Source organism: Myotis davidii, unplaced genomic scaffold (genome assembly GCF_000327345.1).
Source record: "Myotis davidii unplaced genomic scaffold, ASM32734v1 scaffold666, whole genome shotgun sequence".
In the NCBI taxonomy this organism is placed as follows: domain Eukaryota; kingdom Metazoa; phylum Chordata; class Mammalia; order Chiroptera; family Vespertilionidae; genus Myotis; species Myotis davidii.
In genome coordinates, this window is record NW_006296629.1 from 568,368 (window position 1) to 573,908 (window position 5,541).

General features: G+C 40.0%; 1 long non-coding RNA gene across 1 annotated transcript; it reads left to right on the forward strand.

Annotated features, from left to right (window-relative positions):
• Window positions 1-6: 6 nt before the first annotated feature.
• On the forward strand, window positions 7-2,114 carry LOC107184449. Its single transcript, XR_001515301.1, has 2 exons — window positions 7-144; window positions 366-2,114. It is a non-coding gene; the product is annotated as an uncharacterized LOC107184449 (long non-coding RNA).
• Window positions 2,115-5,541: the final 3,427 nt, after the last annotated feature.

Below are 5,541 nucleotides of genomic sequence, written 5' to 3' on the forward strand. Positions count from 1 at the left end.
AGGTGAAAGTGCCTATTTCTAATTCCTTCAAAACTAAATATTGAAAGAAACTGAGGAATGGCTCTTTTTTTAATAGCTAGAGAAATGATCATCCACTCTTAGAAAATCTGCACACACAGTGTTACTGACAAAAGATGTGTCTAGGTCAGGAGTGGGCAAACTTTTTGACTCGAGGGCCACAATGGGTTCTTAAACTGGACCGGAGAGCCGGAACAAAAGCATGGATGGAGTGTTTGTGTGAACTAATATAAATTCAAAGTAAACATCATTACGTAAAAGGGTACGGTCTTTTTTATTTTAGTTTTATTCATTTCAAACGGGCTGGATCCGGCCCGTGGGCCGTAGTTTGCCCACGGCTGGTCTAGGTTGTCTTCATGGGGAAGAATCACTTTACACTCTTGTTCTCAGGCTACTGTGAATTAAATGCCTTCATAGTTGAAAAGAGGTTTCCCAGTAGATTTCAGTTCAAATATTACCATAACATCCTAAGCCTGTAAAGTTTATAAGATTAGTGCTAGTCAGTGCAGGTTCTTAAATCTCTTACAGTGGAAACTAGGTGTAACAGAAAATGCAAACAGGAACGGCAAGGTATGGTAAATTGGAAAGGAATAAACGGAAGTCAAATGAGGACTGAGAAAGTAATGGAAGGAGTAGAAGGAAATGTGCTATCATTTCAGCCATCCAGTAATGATAAAATGTCAAAGGAATCTATTGGACAATTTAGCAGCGAAGCCCACGGGTATGACAGGGAAAGTAAAACAACAGATGACAAACTAAACTTTACAAGTACTAGTATTTAGGTAATGTTACAGAAATACTTGGGGAATAGGGAATAGCTATATGTTTAATGAGATCGGTTGAAAGATGTACTTTATTCTGAGAATATGTGGCTAGCCACTGATGCACTAATTTTCAGGCGAGAACCAGCAAGCATCATTATTGACTGTGGCCTGGGGAAATGAAGGACTTAGCCACATACACATTCTTACTGACCTTTCTATTTAATATAAGAGAAATTAAACTACACCAGTGATTTTCAACCTTTTTCATCTCATGACACGTGAACTAATTAAAATCCTGTGGCACACCAAAAAAGTTGTTTGGTTTTTTTTGCTGATCTGACAAAAAAAAATAGTTGAAAAGAGGATTCCCAGTAGATTTCATTTCATTCACACCGGACAACTGTTGTGTTGGCTGTTGTCATGTTTTAATTTGACAGTCTTAGGGAAGAGAGATCAGGATTCCTGACTAAATAGTCAGGTATTCTATGTTTTAAGAGTTCTTGTGGCATACCAGTTGAAAATCCCTGAAATACACCAATGTCAAATGGGGTTTGAATTTCTGGACCCTAGTTCAGATCACCTTGACGAAGAAAATGCATTTAAGTTCAAAGAAAAAGCACCAACTTAACAGTAAAACAGCTATGATAGAAATGAGGGTAACCAGTAAATGAGTTATATGTAATATGCAGAGTATGGGCAATCAAGTAACTTTAAAAGTACTTCACAGGCTTATCAATGCTGTACTTCACAGAGAACAGGTATCATTTATACTGTGGTGGTTTGACTTAATATGGGCTCTATGTTGGAGAATTTTTAGTGTTTAGAAAGAGTTTGGCATAAATTAAAAATTTGGTCAGTTAAACGAGAGAGAAAGCTGGATATGGATTTATACCTGACTGTGATGAGAGAATTCCAGATGTTTACAGAGGAGACTGACTAAATTAGGGATGTTGCAAAGTTCCAAGTTTGGATTTTTGATAAATTAATCCTATTGAAGTGAAGTAAACCAAGGAAAAGGTCTGAAAGCAGTATGTGGTTGTATTACTTTGTTAATGAAAAAATATTTTTAGCCCCAATTATGAAAAGTAGGACCTGTTTGGAGAGTGGTGAAGTTAGCCCTCTTGTGAACTAGGTGAGACACTTCCCCCACAGCTTAAATTAGAGGTGCAGACCGTAATAGGAAGAGAGAAGGAATAGTATAATGGGGTGAATGCCAACAGAGGGTAGTTCACAGGAAGGTGTTGAAGCCCAGGGTGAATGAGGATTAGAAGGCCTGGTGCTCTCTGTTCCCGTCCTGAACATGCCAGATTGTTTTTTTAATGTCACACAGGAGTTTGAGGGACAAAAGATGTTCTGAAGTCTGACAAATTTCCTTATGCAAAAAAGTTACATGCCTTTCACAAACTTAAAAATGTAATTAGAATGGTTATTAGTACTTTATCAAACTAGTTGTCTAGTAGTTCTCAACCTTGGTTGTACATTAAAATTACCTAGGGACCTTTAGAATCCTGATTTCCCAGGTGTGTACTCCAGATATTAAATTTCAGTCACTGGGACTTGGGCATCAATTTTCTATTGGGGTGTGTGTGTGTGAAATGTTAAGAATATACCTGCATTAAAATCAGGCCAGAGTATAGGAAACACGTAAGGAGGTATGTGAGTAGGGTAAAGGTGAGAGAAGCTAGGGTTGAAGGAGAGACAAAAATCCTGAGGTTGTAGGAAAGCATGTTGAAGCCCAACTTGATTGGCCCGCCACACTCAAAGCTACTGCACTGTCCAGTAGAATTTTCTGTGATGGAATTGTTTCAGAATGCATTGACCAATATAGTAGCTCTGTGGCTAGTGTGACTGAGAAATTTTTTAAGTATTTTTATTTTAAAGTTGTTATTAGATAACATGCTAGAGAAGGCTGATTACTAACTCAAAGTTCTATGAACAAATGTGTCCAACATTTATGTGCTGAGTTCATTGAAAATAACATCCTTCTAGGACCTAGACCAGGGGTGGGCAAACTTTTTTACTTTTTTTTTTTTTTTTTTTTAGTTTTATTCATTTCAAGCGGGCCATAGTTTGCCCATGGCTGACCTAGACCCAAACATTGAAAAGATTTCCCTAGTGAGAACCTCTACAACTGTAGACCTAGTCCATTTAGGTCACACTTTGATTTAGCAATGCCTCTTGCAGTATACAGTTGTTTCTTTTAAGTGGGAACCCATCTTTTAGTTAAGTGCCAGAAGCCCAAGGCAGTTACCACTATTATAGAATCTTTTATATGCATTGTGCTGGAGTGGCTCATAGACCTACCAGCTGCAAAAGTACATTGAAAATTGCCTGGCTAAGAGCTGAAATGCTGTTTTATGCAACATGATTGGGCTTTAGAAATGTAGCAAAAATTCAGAGATTATACTTCACCCATTTTCCTTAGCTCTTCGGGATCACCCAGAACTCCTATTTTAAACCATTTATTCTACCTCAAACAAGCAGCTTTCCAAATACCTTGTAAAAATTCCTCTTTGTCAGGACAGTACACAGTTTTGTCCCTGAACCTTGATGCCTTCATGGCCCATTAGAAACACCCGGCAGTGTAATTGCAAGAATCCCTAAAAAAGACTGGTCTTTACACCAAAAGGGTTAATTAATGTGAAAGGGGTTCAGTGACATAGATTGAGTCACCTTTGCAGACCCACACAAGCCACAATAATGCATTTCTGATGTGAATTGGGGACATTAGTCGAGGAGAAAGGTGAGGCTGAAGACCTATTTGTTGTTCAATGACTCAGAAACTCACTCATTTCCAGCTAGCTTGGTCCATAGTTAAAGTTTGATGGCTATTTTTTGGCCTCTTGTCTGCTTGCCCTAAATAATATTTGATACAGAGAGGTATGTGGTACTTAAAACGCCCCTCTTGGCCGTGCTGTGGGAAATGGCCCCTACTAGAGGGCTTGTAGTGGGGCCAGGTGGTCTAAGTAGCCACCCAGAGCCAACTGCCAACCCAACCTCATCCACAATATTTCTCTAGGAACCAGCCAAACCTGCCCCTCTCCCAGGACTTGATATGAGCTCTCCACAAAATCTATTTAGTGCAGCTAGGTCATTCCCAAATTCCCAGAAGCCATTGGGGTTTAGTTGCCAGAAAGTTGACTATGTAACTGCTGGGAGTGCTGTGGTGGTCTGTCCTTGCCAGGTCCCCCATCCTGCAGTGACAGCAAATTTTCAACTCTCAGCCTTGGGCAGAGGGAAAAGCAGCCCTTAGTAGAGTCTTCTCCTCCCGGGGAAGTAGCCACATCCTCATTCTCAGTTCCATACAGCCTTGGTGTTTGCCGTTAGTGTTTTCATTCCCTCCTACAATACTGATCCTTTCTGGCAGGCCCGGCAACTACCTGGGTACATAACCTGGGTCCTACTCCTCAGCCTGTGGACCAACCAGATGGTAGCACTCCTGAAGTTTGTGCTGACCTGCCCTCTTAAGCATTCACCCGAGTCTAAGAATATTAATGCAGAGTCCCTCACTTCACCAAGGAGTCCGTAGTCTTCATGTAAATGACTCAAAGGTTCATTTTTTTCTAGATCTCTACAGACCTTGGAAAGCGCTATCCTACCTTTGGTGCATCTGAGGAATCCTGTTTGAACTTTTCCCACCAAGATGGCAGTTTCCTGCCTGTCCTCTGAACATTTGTTTTTCATTTTGTCTTCTTTACAATGCCCCTTGGGTGTTTTTTCTCCTTACTGTTGATTCCATAGCCATGTCCCCTGCCCCCATTTTGGCTATTTTATGGCAGTTTTAAATTCTGTTCTTCACTAGTTTTGTACTTAGCTTCAGAATATCCCAGACACAATTCACTTGCAATGTGACCACACACCTTTTTTTCTAAGAAGAATTGTCCTAATGAAAAAAGACAACCAATGTTAGCAAAATGCATTCTCCTGTATCTAGCTGATGTAAACACGAATATATTTGCTCAGATCAGAAGTAAAGATGACATACCATATTGTATAGCTATAGTTAAAGTTCATGTGCCTCCTAAATATCTGTTCAACTGTTCTATTTCTCTCCATCTTGACTGCCACCTTCCCAGTCCAAGCTACCACCACCTTGCTCCTGGCTTACTACAATAGCTTCCTGTATACCCACATCCACTGTGATCCTTTTCCAGTCACTTCCACAGCAGCCATAGTGATCTTTTCAAAATACATATAATCTTGGCACTTTTCCACTTAAAAACCTTCTGACTACTTGCCTTTAGATAATGAAAAAACTTTTTAACACAGTTTGCTTGACTATAAATGCCCCCCCCCTTGCCTATCTGTCCAGCCTTTAACCTTTGCTCTCTCACTTAACCTGTTCCAACCATAATGGACTTCTCTTTATCCCTCTACTTCCCATTCTCTCCCCGCTACCTTTGCCCCTTTGGTTTCCTAGTTAACTTATGTTCATCTTTAGAGTTGAGCTCATGTTGCTTCTTCCAGGAAGCCTACCTTGCCTTTCTTAAGTAGGTCAATAGGCTATCATAGAACCAGGAATCTTCTTGGTAGCATTAATTACAGTCACACTCATCAATTTGTATAATTATTTGATATGTTTTTCTTAGAGTAGAACACAGTGAGTAGGAACCACATCTATTACTGTTCACCAATATATATATCCCAAGTGCTTAACAGTGTCTAGGACATAAATATATGTTAAATGAATGGGAAAGGGAAAGGAAGACGTAGGGGAAGGTTAGTCCTGGGTGAGGCAGTCTTGGAAATAGGCATCAGG